The 25,546-nt window shown below is 29.0% G+C and overlaps 1 protein-coding gene across 2 annotated transcripts in view; it reads left to right on the top strand.

Moving 5' to 3' along the window:
- Positions 1-25,546, top strand: part of LOC141461006 (uncharacterized) — a 463,946-nt gene that overhangs the window by 385,745 nt on the left and 52,655 nt on the right. The gene's annotated exons all lie outside the window — the stretch shown is intronic.

Genomic DNA, 25,546 nt, shown 5'->3' with positions numbered 1-25,546 from the left:
AATGTTTTAGTGATAAAAGTTATGGAGATATTGAAGGTTAAAGTTTGGAGCTTTCATGAAAACTTAAAACTTCTATATCTCTCATCCTGCAGTTCCGATTTTAATGAGTCTATTACCAAATTGTAGAGAAATACTAGCTCTATAACTGATATAAATAAGAATTTAATAGTGATTATAGTCATGGAGATATTGAAGATTAAAGTTTGGAGCTTTCACAAAAAATTAAATGCTCTATATCTCTCTTCCTGTTGTTCCGATTTTAATGAGTCTATTACCAAATTGTAGAGAAATACTAGCTCTATAACTGATATAAATAGGAATGTTTTAGTGATTATAGTTATGGAAATATTGAAGGTTAAAGTTTGGAGCTTACATAAAAATTTAAATGTTCTATATCTCTCTTCCTGTTGTACCGAATTTAATGAGTCTATTACCAAATAGTAGAGAAATACTAGCTCTATAATTGATATAAATAAGAATGTATTAGTGAATATAGTTATGGAGATATTGAAGGTTAAAATTTGGAGCTTTCACAAAAAATTTAAAGCTCTATATCTCTCTACCTGTAGTTCCGATTTTAATGAGTCTATTACCAAATTGTAGAAAAATACAAGCACTATAACTGATATAAATAAGAATGTTTTAGTGATAATAGTTATGGAGATATTGAAGGTTAAAGTTTGGAGCTTTCATAAAAACTTAAAAGCTCTATATCTCTCATCCTGCAGTTCCGATTTTAATGAGTCTATTACCAAATTGTAGAGAAATACTAGCTCTATAACTGATATAAATAAGAATTTAATAGTGATTATAGTTATGGAGATATTAAAGGTTAAAATTTGGAGCTTTCACAAAAAATTAAATGCTCTTTATCTCTCTTCCTGTTGTTCCGATGTTAATGAGTCTATTACCAAATTGTAGAAAAATACTAGCTCTATAACTGATATAAATAGGAATGTTTTAGTGATTATAGTTATGGAGATATTGAAGGTTAAAATTTTGGAGCTTACATAAAAACATAAATGTTCTATATCTCTCTTCCTGTTGTACCGAATTTAATGAATCCTTTACCAAATTGTAGAGAAATATTAGCTCTGCAACTGATATAAATTGGAATGTTTATTGATCATAGTTATGGAGATATTGAAGGTTAATGTTTGGAGCTTTCACAAAAATTTTAAAGCACTATATCTCTCATCCTGTAGTTCCGATTTTAATGAATCCTTTACTAAATTGTAGAGAAATATTAGCTCTATAACTGATATGAATAAGAATGTATTAGTGATTATGGTTATGGAGATATTAAAGGTTAAAGTTTGGAGCTTTCACAAAAAATTAAAAGCTCTATATCTCTCTACCTGTAGTTCCGATTTTAATGAGTCTATTACCAAATTGTAGAAAAATACTAGCTCTATAATTGATATAAATGAAAATCTATTAGTGATTATAGTTATGGAGATATTGAAGGTTAAATTTTGGAGCTTACATAAAAATTTAAATGCTCTATATCTCTCTTCCTGTTGTACCGATTTTAATGAATCCTTTACCAAATTGTAGAGAAATATTAGCTCTATAACTGATATAAATAGGAATGTTTTTTTGATAATAGTTATGGAGATATTGACGGTTAAAGTTTGGAGCTTTCATAAAAATTTTAAAGCACTATATCTCTCATCCTGTTGTTCCGATTTTAATGAGTCTATTACCAAATTGTAGAGAAATACTAGCTCTATAATTGATATAAATGAGAATGTTTTAGTTATTATAGTTATGGAGATATTGAAGGTTAAAATTCTGAGCTTTCACAAAAAATTAAAAGCTCTATATCTCTCATCCTGTTGTTCCGACTTTAATGAGTCTATTACCAAATTGTAGAGAAATACTAGCTCTATAACATATATAAATAAGAATGTATTAGTGATTATAGTTAAGGAGATATTGAAGGTTAAAGTTTGGAGCTTTCACAAAAAATTAAAAGCTCTATATCTCTCTACCTGTAGTTCCGATTTTAATGAGTCTACTACCAAATTGTAGAAAAATACTAGCACTATAACTGATATAAATAAGAATGTTTTAGTGATAAAAGTTATGGAGATATTGAAGGTTAAAGTTTGGAGCTTTCATGAAAACTTAAAAGTTCTATATCTCTCATCCTGCAGTTCCGATTTTAATGAGTCTATTACCAAATTGTAGAAAAATACTAGCTCTATAACTGATATAAATAAGAATTTAATAGTGATTATTGTTATGGAGATATTGAAGGTTAAAATTTGGAGCTTTCACAAAAAATTAAATGCTCTATATCTCTCTTCCTGTTGTTCCGATTTTAATGAATCCTTTACCAAATTGTAGAGAAATATTAGCTCTGCAACTGATATAAATTGGAATGTTTTAGTGATCATAGTTATGGAGATATTGAAGGTTAAAGTTAGGAGCTTTCACAAAAATTTTAAAGCACTATATCTCTCATCCTGTAGTTCCGATTTTAATGAATCCTTTACCAAATTGTAGAGAAATATTAGCTCTATAACTGATATAAATAGGAATGTTTTAGTGATAATAGTTATGGAGATATTGAAGGTTAAAGTTTGGAGCTTTCATAAAAACTTAAAAGCTCTATATCTCTTATCCTGTTGTTCCGATTTTGATGAGTCTATTACCAAATCGTAGAGAAATACTAGCTCTATATCTGATATAAATGGGAATGTTTTATTGATAATAGTTATGGAGATATTGAAGGTTAAAGTTTGGAGCTTTCACAAAAAATTAAAAGCTCTATATCTCTCTACCTGTAGTTCCGATTTTAATGAGTCTATTACCAAATTGTAGAAAAATACTAGCTCTATAATTGATATAAATGAAAATCTATTAGTGATTATAGTTATGGAGATATTGAAGGTTAAAGGTTGGAGCTTACATAAAAGTTTAAATGCTCTATATTTCTCTTCCTGTTGTACCGATTTTAATGAATCCTTTACCAAATTGTAGAGAAATATTAGCTCTATAACTGATATAAATAGGAATGTTTTATTGATAATAGTTATGGAGATATTAACGGTTAAATTTTGGAGCTTTCATAAAAACTTTAAACCACTATATCTCTCATCCTGTTGTTCCGATTTTAATGAGTCTACTACCAAATTGTAGAGAAATACTAGCTCTGTAATTGATATAAATGAGAATTTTTTAGTTATTATAGTTATGGAGATATTGAAGGTTAAAATTTGGAGCTTTCACAAAAAATTAAAAGCTCTATATCTCTCATCCTGTTGTTCCGATTTTAATGAGTCTATTACCAAATTGTAGAGAAATACTAGCTCTATAACTTATATAAATAAGAATGTATTAGTGATTATAGTTATGGAGATATTGAAGGTTAAATTTTGGAGCTTTCACAAAAAATTAAAAGCTCTATATCTCTCTACCTGTAGTTCCGATGTTAATGAGTCTATTACCAAATTGTAGAAAAATACTAGCACTATAACTGATATAAATAGGATTGTTTTAGTGATAATAGTTATGGAGATATTGAAGGTTAAAATTTGGAGCTTTCACAAAAAATTAAAAGCTCTATATCTCTCATCCTGTGGTTCCGATTTTAATGAGTCTATTACCAAATTGTAGAGAAATACTAGCTCTATAACTGATATAAATAGGAATGTTTTAGTGTTTATAGTTATGGAGATATTGAAGGTTAAAGTTTGGAGCTTACATAAAAACTTAAATGTTCTATATCTCTCTTCCTGTTGTACCGATATTAATGAATCCTTTACCAAATTGTAGAGAAATATTAGCTCTGCAACTGATATAAATTGGAATGTTTTAGTGATCATAGTTATGGAGATATTGAAGGTTAAAGTTTGGAGCTTTCACAAAAATTTTAAAGCACTATATCTCTCATCCTGTAGTTCCGATTTTAATGAATCCTTTACCAAATTGTAGAGAAATATTAGCTCTATAACTGATATAAATAAGAATGTATTAGTGATTATAGTTATGGAGATATTGAAGGGTAAAGTTGGGAGCTTTCACAAAAAATTAAAAGCTCTATATCTCTCTACCTGTCGTTCCGATTTTAATGAGTCTATTACCAAATTGTAGTAAAATAATAGCACTATAACTGATATGAATAAGAATGTTTTAGTGATAATAGTTATGGAGATATTGAAGGTTAAATTTTGGAGCTTTCATAAAAACTTAAAAGTTCTATATCTCTCTACCTGTAGTTCCGATTTTAATGAGTCTATTACCAAATTGTAGAAAAATACTAGCACTATAACTGATATAAATGAGAATGTTTTAGTGATTATAGTTTTAGAGTTATTGAAGGTTAAAGTTTGGAGCTTACATAAAAACTTAAAAGCTCTATATATCTCTTCCTGTTGTTTTGATTTAAAGGAGTCCATAACCAAATTGTAGAGAAATACTAGCTCTATAACTGATATAAATAAGAATTTAATAGTGATTATAGTTATGGAGATATTGAAGATTAAAGTTTAGAGCTTTTACAAAAAATTAAATCCTCTATATCGCTCTTCCTGTTGTTCCGATTTTAATGAGTCTATTACCAAATTGTAGAGAAATACTAGCTCTATAACTGATATAAATAGGAATGTTTTAGAGATTATAGTTATGGAGATATTGAAGGTTAAAGTTTGAAGCTTACATAAAAATTTAAATGTTCTATATCTCTCTTCCTGTTGTACCGATTTTAATGAATCCTTTACCAAATTGTAGAGAAATATTAGCTCTATAACTGATATAAAAAAGGATGTTTTATTGATCATAGTTATGGAGATATTGAAGGTTAATGTTTAGAGCTTTCACAAAAATTTTAAAGCACTATATCTCTCATTCTGTAGTTCCGATTTTAATGAATCCTTTACCAAATTGTAGAGAAATATTAGCTCTATAACTGATATAAATAGGAATGTTTTATTGATAATAGTTATGGAGATATTGACGGTTAAAGTTTGGAGCTTTCATAAAAACTTTAAACCACTATATCTCTCATCCTGTTGTTCCGATTTTAATGAGTCTATTACCAAATAGTAGAGAAATACTAGCTCTATAATTGATATAAATGAGAATGTTTTAGTTATTATAGTTATGGAGATATTGAAGGTTAAAATTTGGAGCTTTCACAAAAAATTAAAAGCTCTATATCTCTCATCCTGTTGTTCCGATTTTAATGAGTCAATTACCAAATTGTAGAGAAATACTAGCTCTATAACTTATATAAATAAGAATGTATTAGTGATTATAGTTATGGAGATATTGAAGGTTAAAGTTTGGAGCTTTCACAGAAAATTAAAAGCTCTATATCTCTCTACCTGTAGTTCCGATTTTAATGAGTCTATTACCAAATTGTAGAAAAATACTAGCACTATAACTGATATAAATGAGAATGTTTTAGTGATAATAGTTATGGAGATATTGAATGTTAAAGTTTGGAGCTTTTATGAAAACTTAAAAGTTCTATATCTCTTATCCTGTTGTTCCGATTTTAATGAGTCTATTACCAAATTGTAGAGAAACTAGCTCTATAACTTATATAAATAAGAATGTATTAGTGATTATAGTTATGGAGATATTGAAGGGTAAAGTTGGGAGCTTTCACAAAAAATTAAAAGCTCTATATCTCTCTACCTGTCGTTCCGATTTTAATGAGTCTATTACCAAATTGTAGTAAAATAATAGCACTATAACTGATATGAATAAGAATGTTTTAGTGATAATAGTTATGGAGATATTGAAGGTTAAATTTTGGAGCTTTCATAAAAACTTAAAAGTTCTATATCTCTCTACCTGTAGTTCCGATTTTAATGAGTCTATTACCAAATTGTAGAAAAATACTAGCACTATAACTGATATAAATGAGAATGTTTTAGTGATTATAGTTTTAGAGTTATTGAAGGTTAAAGTTTGGAGCTTACATAAAAACTTAAAAGCTCTATATATCTCTTCCTGTTGTTTTGATTTAAAGGAGTCCATAACCAAATTGTAGAGAAATACTAGCTCTATAACTGATATAAATAAGAATTTAATAGTGATTATAGTTATGGAGATATTGAAGATTAAAGTTTAGAGCTTTTACAAAAAATTAAATCCTCTATATCGCTCTTCCTGTTGTTCCGATTTTAATGAGTCTATTACCAAATTGTAGAGAAATACTAGCTCTATAACTGATATAAATAGGAATGTTTTAGAGATTATAGTTATGGAGATATTGAAGGTTAAAGTTTGAAGCTTACATAAAAATTTAAATGTTCTATATCTCTCTTCCTGTTGTACCGATTTTAATGAATCCTTTACCAAATTGTAGAGAAATATTAGCTCTATAACTGATATAAAAAAGGATGTTTTATTGATCATAGTTATGGAGATATTGAAGGTTAATGTTTAGAGCTTTCACAAAAATTTTAAAGCACTATATCTCTCATTCTGTAGTTCCGATTTTAATGAATCCTTTACCAAATTGTAGAGAAATATTAGCTCTATAACTGATATAAATAGGAATGTTTTATTGATAATAGTTATGGAGATATTGACGGTTAAAGTTTGGAGCTTTCATAAAAACTTTAAACCACTATATCTCTCATCCTGTTGTTCCGATTTTAATGAGTCTATTACCAAATAGTAGAGAAATACTAGCTCTATAATTGATATAAATGAGAATGTTTTAGTTATTATAGTTATGGAGATATTGAAGGTTAAAATTTGGAGCTTTCACAAAAAATTAAAAGCTCTATATCTCTCATCCTGTTGTTCCGATTTTAATGAGTCAATTACCAAATTGTAGAGAAATACTAGCTCTATAACTTATATAAATAAGAATGTATTAGTGATTATAGTTATGGAGATATTGAAGGTTAAAGTTTGGAGCTTTCACAGAAAATTAAAAGCTCTATATCTCTCTACCTGTAGTTCCGATTTTAATGAGTCTATTACCAAATTGTAGAAAAATACTAGCACTATAACTGATATAAATGAGAATGTTTTAGTGATAATAGTTATGGAGATATTGAATGTTAAAGTTTGGAGCTTTTATGAAAACTTAAAAGTTCTATATCTCTTATCCTGTTGTTCCGATTTTAATGAGTCTATTACCAAATTGTAGAGAAACTAGCTCTATAACTTATATAAATAAGAATGTATTAGTGATTATAGTTATGGAGATATTGAAGGTTAAATTTGGGAGCTTTCACAAAAAATTAAAAGCTCTATATCTCTCTACCTGTAGTTCCGATGTTAATGAGTCTATTACCAAATTGTAGAAAAATACTAGCACTATAACTGATATAAATAGGAATGTTTTAGTGATAATAGTTATGGAGATATTGAAGGTTAAAGTTTGGAGCTTACATAAAAACTTAAAAGCTCTATATCTCTCATCCTGTAGTTCCGATTTTAATGAATCCTTTACCAAATTGTAGAGAAATATTAGCTCTATAACTGATATAAATAAGAATGTATTAGTGATTATAGTTTTGGAGATATTGAAGGGTAAAGTTTGGAGCTTTCACAAAAAATTAAAAGATCTATATCTCTCTACCTGTCGTTCCGATTTTAATGTGTCTATTACCAAATTGTAGTAAAATAATAGCACTATAACTGATATGAATAAGAATGTTTTAGTGATAATAGTTATGGAGATATTGAAGGTTAAATTTTGGAGCTTTCATAAAAGCTTAAAAGCTCTATATCTCTCATGCTGCAGTTCCGATTTTAATGAGTCTATTACCAAATTGTAGAGAAATACTAGCTTTATAATTGATATAAATGAAAATCTTTTAGTGATTATAGTTTTAGAGTTATTGAAGGTTAAAGTTTGGAGCTTACATAAAAACCTAAAAGCTCTATATATCTCTTCCTGTTGTTTTGATTTAATGGAGTCCATTACCAATATGTAGAGAAATACTAGCTCTATAACTGATATAAATAAGAATTTAATAGTGATTATAGTTATGGAGATATTGAAGATTAAAGTTTAGAGCTTTTACAAAAAATTAAATCCTCTATATCGCTCTTCCTGTTGTTCCGATTTTAATGAGTCTATTACCAAATTGTAGAGAATTACTAGCTCTATAACTGATATAAATAGGAATGTTTTAGAGATTATAGTTATGGAGATATTGAAGGTTAAAGTTTGAAGCTTACATAAAAATTTAAATGTTCTATATCTCTCTTCCTGTTGTACCGATTTTAATGAATCCTTTACCAAATTGTAGAGAAATATTAGCTCTATAACTGATATAAATAAGAATGTGTTATTGATCATAGTTATGGAGATATTGAAGGTTAAAATTTGAAGCTTACATAAAAATTTAAATGTTCTATATCTCTCTTCCTGTTGTACCGATTTTAATGAATCCTTTACCAAATTGTAGAGAAATATTAGCTCTATAACTGATATAAAAAAGGATGTTTTATTGATCATAGTTATGGAGATATTGAAGGTTAATGTTTAGAGCTTTCACAAAAATTTTAATGCACTATATCTCTCATTCTGTAGTTCCGATTTTAATGAATCCTTTACCAAATTGTAGAGAAATATTAGCTCTATAACTGATATAAATAGGAATGTTTTATTGATAATAGTTATGGAGATATTGACGGTTAAAATTTGGAGCTTTCATAAAAACTTTAAACCACTATATCTCTCATCCTGTTGTTCCGATTTTAATGAGTCTATTACCAAATAGTATAGAAATACTAGCTCTATAATTGACATAAATGAGAATGTTTTAGTTATTATAGTTATGGAGATATTGAAGGTTAAAATTTGGAGCTTTCACAAAAAATTAAAAGCTCTATATCTCTCATCCTGTTGTTCCGATTTTAATGAGTCTATTACCAAATTGTAGAGAAATACTAGCTCTATAACTTATATAAATAAGAATGTATTAGTGATTATAGTTATGGAGATATTGAATGTTAAAGTTTGGAGCTTTCACAGAAAATTAAAAGCTCTATATCTCTCTACCTGTAGTTCCGATTTTAATGAGTCTATTACCAAATTGTAGAAAAATACTAGCACTATAACTGATATAAATGAGAATGTTTTAGTGATAATAGTTATGGAGATATTGAAGGTTAAAGTTTGGAGCTTTCATGAAAACTTAAAAGTTCTATATCTCTTATCCTGTTGTTCCGATTTTAATGAGTCTATTACCAAATTGTAGAGAAATACTAGCTCTATAACTTATATAAATAAGAATGTATTAGTGATTATAGTTATGGAGATATTGAAGGTTAAATTTTGGAGCTTTCACAAAAAATTAAAAGCTCTATATCTCTCTACCTGTAGTTCCGATGTTAATGAGTCTATTACCAAATTGTAGAAAAATACTAGCACTATAACTGATATAAATAGGAATGTTTTAGTGATAATAGTTATGGAGATATTGAAGGTTAAAGTTTGGAGCTTACATAAAAACTTAAATGTTCTATATCTCTCTTCCTGTTGTACCGATATTAATGAATCCTTTACCAAATTGTAGAGAAATATTAGCTCTGCAACTGATATAAATTGGAATGTTTTAGTGATCATAGTTATGGAGATATTGAAGGTTAAAGTTTGGAGCTTTCACAAAAATTTTAAAGCACTATATCTCTCATCCTGTAGTTCCGATTTTAATGAATCCTTTACCAAATTGTAGAGAAATATTAGCTCTATAACTGATATAAATAAGAATGTATTAGTGATTATAGTTATGGAGATATTGAAGGGTAAAGTTGGGAGCTTTCACAAAAAATTAAAAGCTCTATATCTCTCTACCTGTCGTTCCGATGTTAATGTGTCTATTACCAAATTGTAGTAAAATAATAGCACTATAACTGATATGAATAAGAATGTTTTAGTGATAATAGTTATGGAGATATTGAAGGTTAAATTTTGGAGCTTTCATAAAAACTTAAAAGCTCTATATCTCTCATGCTGCAGTTCCGATTTTAATGAGTCTATTACCAAATTGTAGAGAAATACTAGCTTTATAATTGATATAAATGAAAATCTTTTAGTGATTATAGTTTGAGAGTTATTGAAGGTTAAAGTTTGGAGCTTACATAAAAACTTAAAAGCTCTATATATCTCTTCCTGTTGTTTTGATTTAAAGGAGTCCATTACCAAATTGTAGAGAAATACTAGCTCTATAACTGATATAAATAAGAATTTAATAGTGATTATAGTTATGGAGATATTGAAGATTAAAGTTTAGAGCTTTTACAAAAAATTAAATCCTCTATATCGCTCTTCCTGTTGTTCCGATTTTAATGAGTCTATTACCAAATTGTAGAGAATTACTAGCTCTATAACTGATATAAATAGGAATGTTTTAGAGATTATAGTTATGGAGATATTGAAGGTTAAAGTTTGAAGCTTACATAAAAATTTAAATGTTCTATATCTCTCTTCCTGTTGTACCGATTTTAATGAATCCTTTACCAAATTGTAGAGAAATATTAGCTCTATAACTGATATAAATAAGAATGTTTTATTGATCATAGTTATGGAGATATTGAAGGTTAATCTTTAGAGCTTTCACAAAAATTTTAAAGCACTATATCTCTCATTCTGTAGTTCCGATTTTAATGAATCCTTTACCAAATTGTAGAGAAATATTAGCTCTATAACTGTAAATAGGAATGTTTTAGAGATTATAGTTATGGAGATATTGAAGGTTAAAGTTTGAAGCTTACATAAAAATTTAAATGTTCTATATCTCTCTTCCTGTTGTACCGATTTTAATGAATCCTTTACCAAATTGTAGAGAAATATTAGCTCTATAACTGATATAAATAAGAATGTTTTATTGATCATAGTTATGGAGATATTGAAGGTTAATCTTTAGAGCTTTCACAAAAATTTTAAAGCACTATATCTCTCATTCTGTAGTTCCGATTTTAATGAATCCTTTACCAAATTGTAGAGAAATATTAGCTCTATAACTGATATAAATAGGAATGTTTTATTGATAATAGTTATGGAGATATTGACGGTTAAAGTTTGGAGCTTTCATAAAAACTTTAAACCACTATATCTCTCATCCGGTTGTTCCGATTTTAATGAGTATATTACCAAATAGTAGAGAAATACTAGCTCTATAGTTGATATAAATGGGAATGTTTTAGTTATTATAGTTATGGAGATATTGAAGGTTAAAATTTGGAGCTTTCACAAAAAATTAAAAGCTCTATATCTCTCATCCTGTTGTTCCGATTTTAATGAGTCTATTACCAAATTGTAGAGAAATACTAGCTCTACAACTTATATAAATAAGAATGTATTAGTGATTATAGTTATGGAGATATTGAAGGTTAAAGTTTGGAGCTTTCACAAAAAATTAAAAGCTCTATATCTCTCTACCTGTAGTTCCGATTTTAATTAGTCTATTACCAAATTGTAGAAAAATACTAGCACTATAACTGATATAAATGAGAATGTTTTAGTGATAATAGTTAAGGAGATATTGAAGGTTGAAGTTTGGAGCTTTCATGAAAACTTAAAAGTTCTATATCTCTCATCCTGCAGTTCCGATTTTAATGAGTCTATTACCAAATTGTAGAGATATACTAGTTCTATAATTGATATAAATGAAAATCTATTAGTTATTATAGTTATGGAGATATTGAAGGTTAAAATTTGGAGCTTTCACAAAAAATTAAAAGCTCTATATCTCTCATCCTGTTGTTCCGATTTTAATGAGTCTATTTCCAAATTGTAGAGAAATACTAGCTCTATAACTGATATAAATAGGAATGTTTTAGTGATTATAGTTATGGAGATATTGAAGGTTAAAGTTTGGAGCTTACATAAAAACTTAAATGTTCTATATCTCTCTTCCTGTTGTACCGATATTAATGAATCCTTTACCAAATTGTAGAGAAATATTAGCTCTGCAACTGATATAAATTGGAATGTTTTAGTGATCATAGTTATGGAGATATTGAAGGTTAAAGTTTGGAGCTTTCACAAAAATTTTAAAGCACTATATCTCTCATCCTGTAGTTCCGATTTTAATAAATCCTTTACCAAATTGTAGAGAAATATTAGCTCTATAACTGATATAAATAAGAATGTATTAGTGATTATAGTTATGGAGATATTGAAGGTTAAAGTTGGGAGCTTTCACAAAAAATTAAAAGCTCTATATCTCTCTACCTGTCGTTCCGATTTTAATGAGTCTATTACCAAATTGTAGTAAATTACTAGCACTATAACTGATATAAATAAGAATGTTTTAGTGATAATAGTTATGGAGATATTGTAGGGTAAATTTTGGAGCTTTCATATAAACTTAAAAGCTCTATATCTCTCATGCTGCAGTTCCGATTTTAATGAGTCTATTACCAAATTGTAGAGAAATACTAGCTTTATAATTGATATAAATGAAAATCTTTTAGTGATTATAGTTTGAGAGTTATTGAAGGTTAAAGTTTGGAGCTTACATAAAAACTTAAAAGCTCTATATATCTCTTCCTGTTGTTTTGATTTAAAGGAGTCCATTACCAAATTGTAGAGAAATACTAGCTCTATAACTGATATAAATAAGAATTTAATAGTGATTATAGTTATGGAGATATTGAAGATTAAAGTTTAGAGCTTTTACAAAAAATTAAATCCTCTATATCGCTCTTCCTGTTGTTCCGATTTTAATGAGTCTATTACCAAATTGTAGAGAATTACTAGCTCTATAACTGATATAAATAGGAATGTTTTAGAGATTATAGTTATGGAGATATTGAAGGTTAAAGTTTGAAGCTTACATAAAAATTTAAATGTTCTATATCTCTCTTCCTGTTGTACCGATTTTAATGAATCCTTTACCAAATTGTAGAGAAATATTAGCTCTATAACTGATATAAATAAGAATGTTTTATTGATCATAGTTATGGAGATATTGAAGGTTAATCTTTAGAGCTTTCACAAAAATTTTAAAGCACTATATCTCTCATTCTGTAGTTCCGATTTTAATGAATCCTTTACCAAATTGTAGAGAAATATTAGCTCTATAACTGTAAATAGGAATGTTTTAGAGATTATAGTTATGGAGATATTGAAGGTTAAAGTTTGAAGCTTACATAAAAATTTAAATGTTCTATATCTCTCTTCCTGTTGTACCGATTTTAATCAATCCTTTACCAAATTGTAGAGAAATATTAGCTCTATAACTGATATAAATAAGAATGTTTTATTGATCATAGTTATGGAGATATTGAAGGTTAATCTTTAGAGCTTTCACAAAAATTTTAAAGCACTATATCTCTCATTCTGTAGTTCCGATTTTAATGAATCCTTTACCAAATTGTAGAGAAATATTAGCTCTATAACTGATATAAATAGGAATGTTTTATTGATAATAGTTATGGAGATATTGACGGTTAAAGTTTGGAGCTTTCATAAAAACTTTAAACCACTATATCTCTCATCCGGTTGTTCCGATTTTAATGAGTATATTACCAAATAGTAGAGAAATACTAGCTCTATAGTTGATATAAATGGGAATGTTTTAGTTATTATAGTTATGGAGATATTGAAGGTTAAAATTTGGAGCTTTCACAAAAAATTAAAAGCTCTATATCTCTCATCCTGTTGTTCCGATTTTAATGAGTCTATTACCAAATTGTAGAGAAATACTAGCTCTACAACTTATATAAATAAGAATGTATTAGTGATTATAGTTATGGAGATATTGAAGGTTAAAGTTTGGAGCTTTCACAAAAAATTAAAAGCTCTATATCTCTCTACCTGTAGTTCCGATTTTAATTAGTCTATTACCAAATTGTAGAAAAATACTAGCACTATAACTGATATAAATGAGAATGTTTTAGTGATAATAGTTAAGGAGATATTGAAGGTTGAAGTTTGGAGCTTTCATGAAAACTTAAAAGTTCTATATCTCTCATCCTGCAGTTCCGATTTTAATGAGTCTATTACCAAATTGTAGAGATATACTAGTTCTATAATTGATATAAATGAAAATCTATTAGTTATTATAGTTATGGAGATATTGAAGGTTAAAATTTGGAGCTTTCACAAAAAATTAAAAGCTCTATATCTCTCATCCTGTTGTTCCGATTTTAATGAGTCTATTTCCAAATTGTAGAGAAATACTAGCTCTATAACTGATATAAATAGGAATGTTTTAGTGATTATAGTTATGGAGATATTGAAGGTTAAAGTTTGGAGCTTACATAAAAACTTAAATGTTCTATATCTCTCTTCCTGTTGTACCGATATTAATGAATCCTTTACCAAATTGTAGAGAAATATTAGCTCTGCAACTGATATAAATTGGAATGTTTTAGTGATCATAGTTATGGAGATATTGAAGGTTAAAGTTTGGAGCTTTCACAAAAATTTTAAAGCACTATATCTCTCATCCTGTAGTTCCGATTTTAATAAATCCTTTACCAAATTGTAGAGAAATATTAGCTCTATAACTGATATAAATAAGAATGTATTAGTGATTATAGTTATGGAGATATTGAAGGTTAAATTTGGGAGCTTTCACAAAAAATTAAAAGCTCTATATCTCTCTACCTGTCGTTCCGATTTTAATGAGTCTATTACCAAATTGTAGTAAATTACTAGCACTATAACTGATATAAATAAGAATGTTTTAGTGATAATAGTTATGGAGATATTGTAGGGTAAATTTTGGAGCTTTCATATAAACTTAAAAGCTCTATATCTCTCATGCTGCAGTTCCGATTTTAATGAGTCTATTACCAAATTGTAGAGAAATACTAGCTTTATAATTGATATAAATGAAAATCTTTTAGTGATTATAGTTTTAGAGTTATTGAAGGTTAAAGTTTGGAGCTTACATAAAAACTTAAAGGCTCTATATATCTCTTCCTGTTGTTTTGATTTAAAGGAGTCCATTACCAAATTGTAGAGAAATACTAGCTCTATAACTGATATAAATAAGAATTTAATAGTGATTATAGTTATGGAGATATTAAAGGTTAAAATTTGGAGCTTTCACAAAAAATTAAATGCTCTATATCTCTCTTCCTGTTGTTCCGATTTTAATGTGTCTATTACCAAATTGTAGAGAAATACTAGCTCTATAACTGATATAAATAGGAATGTTTTAGTGATTATAGTTATGGAGATATTGAAGGTTAAAGTTTGGAGCTTACATAAAAATTTAAATGTTCTATATCTCTCTTCCTGTTGTACCGATTTTAATGAGTCTATTACCAAATAGTAGAGAAATTCTAGCTCTATAATTGATATAAATGAGAATGTTTTAGTTATTATAGTTATGGAGATATTGAAGGTTAAAATTTGGAGCTTTCACAAAAAATTAAAAGCTCTATATCTCTCATCCTGTTGTTCCGATTTTAATGAGTCTATTACCAAATTGTAGAGAAATACTAGCTCTATAACTTATATAAATAAGAATGTATTAGTGAATATAGTTATGGAGATATTGAAGGTTAAAATTTGGAGCTTTCACAAAAAATTTAAAGCTCTATATCTCTCTACCTGTAGTTCCGATTTTAATGAGTCTATTACCAAATTGTAGAAAAATACAAGCACTATAACTGATATAAATAAGAATGTTTTAGTGATAATAGTTATGGAGATATTGAAGGTTAAAGTTTGGAGCTTTCATAAAAACTTAAAAGCTCTATATCTCTCATCCTGCAGTTCCGATTTTAATGAGTCTATTACCAAATTGTAGAGAAATACTAGCTCTATAACTGATATAAATAAGAATTTAATAGTGATTATAGTTATGGAGATATTAAAGGTTAAAATTTGGAGCTTTCACAAAAAATTAAATGCTCTATATCTCTCTTCCTGTTGTTCCGATTTTAATGAGTCTATTACCAAATTGTAGAGAAATACTAGCTCTATAACTGATATAAATAGGAATGTTTTAGTGATTATAGTTATGGAGATATTGAAGGTTAAAGTTTGGAGCTTACATAAAAACTTAAATGTTCTATATCTCTCTTCCTGTTGTACCGATTTTAATGAATCCTTTACCAAATTGTAGAGAAATATTTGCTCTGCAACTGATATAAATTGGAATGTTTTAGTGATCATAGTTATGGAGATATTGAAGGTTAAAGTTTGGAGCTTTCACAAAAATTTTAAAGCACTATATCTCTCATCCTGTAGTTCCGATTTTAATGAATCCTTTACTAAATTGTAGAGAAATATTAGCTCTATAACTGATATGAATAAGAATGTATTAGTGATTATAGTTATGGAGATATTGAAGGTTAAAGTTTGGAGCTTTCACAAAAAATTAAAAGCTCTATATCTCTCTACCTGTAGTTCCGATTTTAATGAGTCTATTACCAAATTGTAGAAAAATACTAGCTCTATAATTGATATAAATGAAAATCTATTAGTGATTATAGTTATGGAGATATTGAAGGTTAAATTTTGGAGCTTACATAAAAATTTAAATGCTCTATATCTCTCTTCCTGTTGTACCGATTTTAATGAATCCTTTACCAAATTGTAGAGAAATATTTGCTCTATAACTGATATAAATAGGAATGTTTTTTTGATAATAGTTATGGAGATATTGACGGTTAAAGTTTGGAGCTTTCATAAAAACTTTAAACCACTATATCTCTCATCCTGTTGTTCCGATTTTAATGAGTCTATTACCAAATTGTAGAGAAATACTAGCTCTATAATTGATATAAATGAGAATGTTTTAGTTATTATAGTTATGGAGATATTGAAGGTTAAAATTTGGAGCTTTCACACAAAATTAAAAGCTCTATATCTCTCATCCTGTTGTTCCGATTTTAATGAGTCTATTACCAAATTGTAGAGAAATACTAGCTCTATAACTTATATAAATAAGAATGTATTAGTGATTATAGTTATGGAGATATTGAAGGTTAAAGTTTGGAGCTTTCACAAAAAATTAGAAGCTCTATATCTCTCTACCTGTAGTTCCGATTTTAATGAGTCTATTACCAAATTGTAGAGAAATACTAGCTCTATAATTAATATAAATGAAAATCTATTAGTGATTATAGTTATGGAGATATTGAAGGTTAAAGGTTGGAGCTTACATAAAAATTTAAATGCTCTATATCTCTCTTCCTGTTTTACCGATTTTAATGAATCCTTTACCAAATTGTAGAGAAATACTAGCTCTATAATTGATATAAATGAGAATGTTTTAGTGATTATAGTTATGGAGATATTGAAGGTTAAAGTTTGGAGCTTACATAAAAATTTAAATGCTCTATATCTCTCTTCCTGTTGTACCGATTTTAATGAATCCTTTACCAAATTGTAGAGAAATATTTGCTCTATAACTGATATAAATAGGAATGTTTTTTTGATAATAGTTATGGAGATATTGACGGTTAAAGTTTGGAGCTTTCATAAAAACTTTAAACCACTATATCTCTCATCCTGTTGTTCCGATTTTAATGAGTCTATTACCAAATTGTAGAGAAATACTAGCTCTATAATTGATATAAATGAGAATGTTTTAGTTATTATAGTTATGGAGATATTGAAGGTTAAAATTTGGAGCTTTCACACAAAATTAAAAGCTCTATATCTCTCATCCTGTTGTTCCGATTTTAATGAGTCTATTACCAAATTGTAGAGAAATACTAGCTCTATAACTTATATAAATAAGAATGTATTAGTGATTATAGTTATGGAGATATTGAAGGTTAAAGTTTGGAGCTTTCACAAAAAATTAGAAGCTCTATATCTCTCTACCTGTAGTTCCGATTTTAATGAGTCTATTACCAAATTGTAGAGAAATACTAGCTCTATAATTAATATAAATGAAAATCTATTAGTGATTATAGTTATGGAGATATTGAAGGTTAAAGGTTGGAGCTTACATAAAAATTTAAATGCTCTATATCTCTCTTCCTGTTTTACCGATTTTAATGAATCCTTTACCAAATTGTAGAGAAATACTAGCTCTATAATTGATATAAATGAGAATGTTTTAGTGATTATAGTTATGGAGATATTGAAGGTTAAAGTTTGGAGCTTACATAAAAATTTAAATGCTCTATATCTCTCTTCCTGTTGTACCGATTTTAATGAATCCTTTACCAAATTGTAGAGAAATACTAGCTCTATAACTGACATAAGTAGGAATGTTTTATTGATAATAGTTATGGAGATATTGAAGGTTAAAGTTTGGAGCTTTCATAAAAACTTAAAAGCTCTATATCTCTCATCCTGTGGTTCCGATTTTAATGAGTCTATTACCAAATTGTAGAGAAATACTAGCTCTATAACTTATATAAATAAGAATGTATTAGTGATTATAGTTATGGAGATATTGAAGGTTAATGTTTGGAGCTTTCACAAAAAATTAAAAGCTCTATATCTCTCTACCTGTAGTTCCGATTTTAATGAGTCTATTACCAAATTGTAGAAAAATACTAGCACTATAACTGATATAAATAAGAATGTTTTAGTGATAATAGTTATGGAGAGATTGAAGGTTAAAGTTTGGAGCTTTCACAAAAAATTAAAAGCTCTATATCTCTCTACCTTTAGTTCCGATTTTAATGAGGCTATTACCAAATTGTAGAGAAATACTAGCTCTATAATTGATATAAATGAAAATCTTTTAGTGATTATAGTTATGGAGATATTGAAGGTTAAAGTTTGAAGCTTACATAAAAACTTAAAAGCTCTATATCTCTCTTCCTGTTGTTTTGATTTAAAGGAGTCCATTACCAAATTGTAGAGAAATACTAGCTCTATAATTGATATAAATGAGAATGTTTTAGTGATTATAGTTATGGAGATATTGAAGGTTAATGTTTGGAGCTTACATAAAAACTTAAAAGCTCTATATCTCTCTTCCTGTTGTTCCGATTTTAATGAGTTTATTACCAAATTGTAGATAAATATTAGCTCTATAACTGATATAATTAGGAATGTTTTAGTGATCATAGTTATGGAGATATTGAAGGTTAAATTTTGGAGCTTACATAAAAACTTAAAAGCTCTATATCTCTCTTGCTGTTGTTCCGATTTTAATGAGTTTATTACCAAATTGTAGAGAAATATTAGCTCTATAACTGATATAAATAGGAATGTTTTATTGATAATTGTTATGGAGATATTGATGGTTAAATTTTGGAGCTTTCATAAAAATTTAAAATCTCTATATCACTCATCCTGTTGTTTCGATTTTAATGAGTCTATTACCAAATTGTAGAGAAATACTAGCTCTATAACTGATTTAAATAAGATTGTTTTAGTGTTTATAGTTATGGAAATATTGAAGGTAAATATTTAAAGCATTCACAAAAATTTAAAAGCTCTATATCTCTCATCCTGTAGTTCCGATTTTAATGAATCCTTTACCAAAATGTAGAGAAATGTTAGATCTATAAATGATATAAATAGGAATGTTTTATTGATAATAGTTATGGAGATATTGAAGGTTAAATTTTGGACCTTTCATAAAAACTTAAAAGCTCTATATCACTCATCCTGTTGTTTCGATTTTAATGAGTCTATTACCAAATTGTAGAGAAATACTAGCTCTATAACTGATATAAATAGGAATGTTTTATTGATAATAGTTTTGGAGATATTGAAGGTTAAAGTTTGGAGCTTTCATAAAAACTTAAAAGCTCTATATCTCTCATCCTGTTGTTCCGATTTTAATGAGTCTGCTACCAAATTGTAGAGAAATACTAGCTCTATAATTGATATATATGAGAATGTTTTAGTGTTTATAGTTATGGAGATATTGAAGGTTAATATTTAGAGGATTGACAAAAATTTAAAAGCTCTATATCTCTCATCCTGTAGTTCCGATTTTAATGAGTCTATTACCAAATTGTAGAGAAATACTAGCTCTATAACTGATATAGATAGGAACGTTTTATTATTAATAGTTATGGATATATTGAAGGTTAAATTTGGAGCTTTCACAAACAATTAAAAGCTCTATATCTCTCATCATGTTGTTCCGATTTTAATGAGTCTATTACCAAATTGTAGAGAAATACTAGCTCTATAACTTATATAAATAGGAACGTTTTATTGATAATAGTTAAAGAGATATTGAAGGTTAAAGTTTGGAGCATTCATAAGAAATTAAAAGCTTTATATCTCTCATCCTGTAGTTCCGATTTTAATGAGTCTATTACCAAATTGGAGAGAAATACTAGCTCTATAATTGATATAAATGAGAATGTTTTAGTAATTATAGTTATGGAGATATTGAAGGTTAAAATTTTGAGCTTTCATAAAAATTTAAAAGCTTTATATCTCTCTTCTTTTGGTTTCGATTTTAATGAATGCTTTACCAAATTGTAGAGAAATATCAGCTCTATAACTGATATAAATAGGAATTTTCTAGTGATTATAGTTATGGAGATATTGAAGGTTAATGTTTAGAGCTTTCACAAAAATTTAAAAGCTCTATATCTCTCATCCTGTAGTTCCGATTTTAATGAATCTTTTACTAATTGTAGGGAAATATTAGCTCTATAACTGATATAAATAGGAATGTTTTAGTGATTATAGTTGTTTAGATATTGAGTGTTAAATTTTGGAGCTTTTATAAAAACTTTAAACCTCTATATCTCTCTTCCTTTTTTTTATATCTTTTTTCGAAATTAACAGAATTCAATGATTTTTTCACCGAATTGTAGAGAATACTATGTTGTAAATGAGGTATAATTTTCAATGCTCTAGTCATAGTAGTTTTCGTGATATAGTGGAATTAAATTTTTAAGGTTTTCAATCTGGTTTAAATTTCAAAGTTCATATCTCTGTTTGTATTGATCAGATTTCGATGATTTCTTTCTCAAAATGTAGAGAAATGTTAACTATATGTGTGGCCTTAGTGGGAATGTTCTTGTAATTGTTGGTTAGATATTTAAGATTTAATTTTTTTTTTTCAAATTATTTTTTAATTCGTTCGAATTTCAAAGGTTCATATCTTTTTTCTTAATTAACAGAATTCAATGATTTATTCACCGTATTGTCGAGAATAGTAGGATGTATAAGAGGTGTAAATTCCAATGTTTAGTCATTATAGTTTACCAGATATGGAGGGTTAAATTTTGAAGATTTTTAATTTTGATATAATAGTTCAGGCGATAAGGAAGTTTAAATATTGGTTATCAAATTTTTGAAAATTGAAACGTTTATATCCTTTTTGTATTTATCAGATTTTTATAATTTCGTTACCGTTATATAGAGAAAAGTTAGCTGTATAAGTAGTACAATTATTGGCAATGTTCTAGTGATAATAGTTAATAGATAATAGATAATAGTTCGTGGGATATTCAACGTTAAAATTTGGTCTTTCTCAAATTCTTTTTGAATTCGTTCAAATTTAAAACATTTCTATCTCTTTTTATATTGATAAGATTTCAATGATTTCTTTAAGGAATTTTAGAGAAAAATTAAAATAATCAGTTTTACAAGCCTAAATTTATGAATGCATTTCACAAGTATTATTGACTTTATGGACACCCTTTAGTGGACCAAATTGCTTGGAATACGGTTCTAGTAATTAGGCAAGAATGGTTTTTCGTTGCGGAGGAATACTTAAGTGATTGGAGAACTACTTTTTTGAGGAATATTACATTGTCGGAATCCATGTTTCCTCAATTTTTGCTGTTACGTAAGCAGCAGTTTTTGCTAAGTCCAACAGTATCTAGAATGTGACCAAGTATCGACCAATATCAAGCCCCCACCACTTCTCTGAGCTCATCAACCATAATCTACACATACTTAACTTCAGCCCTGTTTGTTACTGACAAACCTGTAGGACCGGAAATAGTGTTTAGTTACGGTTTGTTAGGTAGCCGACTGAAGATTGTGTTTTATCACGGTTATAGATCAGCTGTTTACAACTAGATTGAGGATAACAAGTACAATGGTAGCAGGTGTTTGGACATTCTGGCGCAGTCGCATTGCGGTGCATCCAACCGTATTAGCTCGCCTTTATGCACTCCCTGTGACGTCACCATTGTGACGATCAGTTTGTACAATAGAGATTGTTCACACCTTTTTATAATGCCCTAGTTAGGGAATCAAAGCCAGCCGGTTTCCAGAGATTCATTCACTGTTAGTTGCGTCTAAGATTTCCTAATTAATCTCCGTTAATTATTGCTTAGACTACTCACACGAGGAAATATTGTTTTTAGTTAATAAGGGAGTGTCCTATAGGAAGTGCTCGTTTTATGATTTTTAAAGGCAAAGCTCAAGAACGAAACTTTTATGCCAAGCCCAGTTTCCATGCACTGCCCTGGGTTAATTTTGAGGTTCCTTAGATTCGCCCTTGAAACTTTAGATTTCACCTTTGAGGGTATAACTTTTGATTGTTAAGCTTCTCTAGCTTAATTGATATGCTTTCAGTAGCTTCATCCTCGGCCTCTTTCATTTCTCTCCATTCTCGGCTACTTCTTCTTCTTTCATACAACACTTTGATTTTGATCTTTCTTTAAAATTTGTTTTGTGATCTTATTTTGCACTTTTTTTTTTCTTTTTAGTTGATTTCAACAGTAAATTAAAACTCGGCCCATTTACGACAGCAAAGTACGTCATCGGAAGTTGTAGAACATCTGTTTGAAAAACTCCCATTCCTCCACCTCTAGACATTTGGTGCCCATAACAAACTTAATTACCCGCTTCCAGCTATTAGGAGCACACTTATTTAGTGAAGTTCTCATAGCCAAAGTTAATTCTTAAGTCCCCCCAATTTACGCCAATCTCTTAGTTTCTATCTCTCTCTCTCTTTGGTTACGTGCACACACTTCTCTACTCTTAACTTAATTTCAAGCAGTAATCCTCTTAGGTCTTTACCTAGCAGGAGGTCTTAGCCTAATTCGCTACTTATCCACCGAGTACTTGTGATCCCATTTACTTCCACAATTGCCCAGCTGTCACAAGTAACGATTCCTCAAGTCCATCCTTAAGTTTCAAACTAACATCGATGTTACCTTTTTAAATTTGCTCACTGTTAAACTTGATGCAATGATGACATTTCAGGACTTGTACTTTTTACCGTGCTTTTAAATTATACGATTACATAGTTGGCAGACGAAATGACGTAAACATCCATAAATGACGTTTTAAAGAAAAACAGCAGGAACACTATCAAATCCTAAAATAGAAAAGTAAAGATACCAAAAAAAAAATCTAGCACTAATACACACTTCCTCTTACCACGACTTGTACCAGGAAAATTTCTGAACTCTGATGTCGAAAAACAATTTTTACAGTAAATTGGCACTTCCTGTCTAGGCCTCGCATTCTATTTAATGGTTAATATGAAAAATTTATAGTAAAGTATGTTAGGCGGTTATAGGCTAGACCCGCAAAGCTAAGATGTATTGTTGGTTAGTAGGTTCGATTCTCCCGGTCTAAGTGTTGGATTTTATTTAATGGTTAATAAGAGATATTTATAGTAAAGTATGTTAGGCGGTTATAGGCTAGACCCGCAAAGCCAAGATGTATTGTTGGTTAGTGGATTCGATACCCCCGGTCTAGGCCTTGGATTTTATTTAATGGTTAATATGAGAAATTTACAGTAAAGTATGTTTGCTAGTCGCCTCCGTCTGCGACACCTAATCTGGTAGTTGGACGTAAAGCCCGCCTGAAAAAATAGGCAATTACTTTACTTTTACTTATAATGTGAGGCCTAGTTCCTGAATTAACGTTAAAACATATGAAATATTCCAAAATTGTGCCAAAAACAGCGGAAGTGCCAATTGGTTTTGGATTTAGAAATGTTTTCACCAACAAATTCTATTTCTTTTTTTTCTTTTTTTTTAACATTTTAAGTTTAAATTTTAACACAAAACTCAACACTTCCTGTAAGTACACGATCCCAGAAAGAAGAGTAAAACAAAGTAGAATGAATGTAAATGCAGATAGAGCTAAATAAAGAGCCCAGCTGGTGAACAATACAATTACCGGATAGGGCGGACCCATCTGGCGAATAGGAGGTCCTGAACAGGGGACTCAGGTGTTGCGACCATATCCCAGACAGGACTCCAGGGTACCTCCCTCCAATCAATACTCCAGGAACATCTCCATTTCTCGCAGACACCACCTATTTTCTTCCTGCAATTCTCTCTTTTCAACCCGGTCTTCAATTAATGGGAAACTCTTTTCTTTTTTTTTTTTGAATTTTACTTTATTTCTCATTCATCTTTGAAAAACGATCAAAAATTTTTGATTAAAACTCACGATTTAACCAAATAGAAAAACGATCACTTCGCCATTATTTTGTTTATTATTATTATAAACTCATTTAAAAGGACTTGATTTTCCGCATTACCGGACACCCTACTCATAAACTCCTTTGGGACATGTTTTTATGTTCCTGGTTCCAAACTTGGGTAAATTACAATTCCCTGAGTTGGGAAGCTTGGCCAAGTTTCCGTGAAGACCCTAGTTTTATCGATAGCCAACGGACTAGACAAGACCCTTGTGTGTTGCAAACAACAACAGACCCTAAACTGGGAACATATGGTGTTACCATCTCACGGCTAAATGCACATCTTTATTCCACTCTTAATTTTTGATTCTTTTCCTTGTCAAAACAGGATTCCTGATTTACTATTCACATGACTGTGGAAACAGTAAAGTGGAAGCTGGTAGATTTTTCTTGTCACCCCTAGTTAAGAGAATGATTTCCGAGCGCGTAGATTATCCCATTATTTTTCAGTTTTCACAGGAAGTATCTGTGATGAATAGAGTGGAAGTTAGTCAGTCTGTGGTGACTGCTCAATGTTTGGGGAAAAATCGCACACATAACTACTTATATTGATGCAAAGGCTCAACAGTTAGCTTTTCATCAACCGCAATTACTCCTTTACTGAAAGAAAATTTACCATTATTTTTTCCTTTTTCATAGATTATACCCCCAAAAATGACTTTAACGATTTATTTATCGTAAAATTTCTTTTTAGGCGGAAAACTGTTGATTAAGTTTCCTCATTTAAGTTCCATTTAAGTGCAATTAATTTATTAATGGAAAATTACAAAATATGGAGAAAAGCGATTAAGCGGAATTACTAGTTTACTGAATAAATGTTCGATTTTTACATCGATTTTTTTTGGCGATTGTTCTCTGCAATGAATGGTTACTAATTAATTTGGAATTTCGCTGAACGTCTAATTGTCCAACCGTTTTCTCGCGATATTCATTTCCGTTTGACGATCTTTGGCCAAAGCTTAATACTTCCAGCAACGTCATCATTATTAAAACTATAGATTTGTGTTCTGTGCCATTCATTACCTTTTTGTCGTCAAAGTTTTCATTCAATGCTTTCATTTTTCAACTATTGAAATTAATTAAATTTGGGCTTATCATAATGCTCATCATGATCAGAGATCCAACAGAGAGCCTAATACTCATCATCATGATCAGAGATCCAACAGAGAGCCTAATACTCATCATCATGATCAGAGATCTAACTGAGAGCCTAATACTCATCATCATGATCAGAGACCTAACAGAGAGCCTAAAACTCATCATCATGATCAGAGACCCTACAATGAGCCTTGGACTTCTCCTTCAAATATTTGTTC

Source organism: Rhodnius prolixus, unplaced genomic scaffold, assembly GCF_049639745.1.
Source record: "Rhodnius prolixus isolate KJV_2025 unplaced genomic scaffold, Rpr scaffold_6, whole genome shotgun sequence".
Taxonomy (NCBI): Eukaryota; Metazoa; Arthropoda; class Insecta; order Hemiptera; family Reduviidae; genus Rhodnius; species Rhodnius prolixus.
Note: the sequence above shows the minus strand (reverse complement) of the source record. Positions and strands in the feature narration are given on the sequence as shown.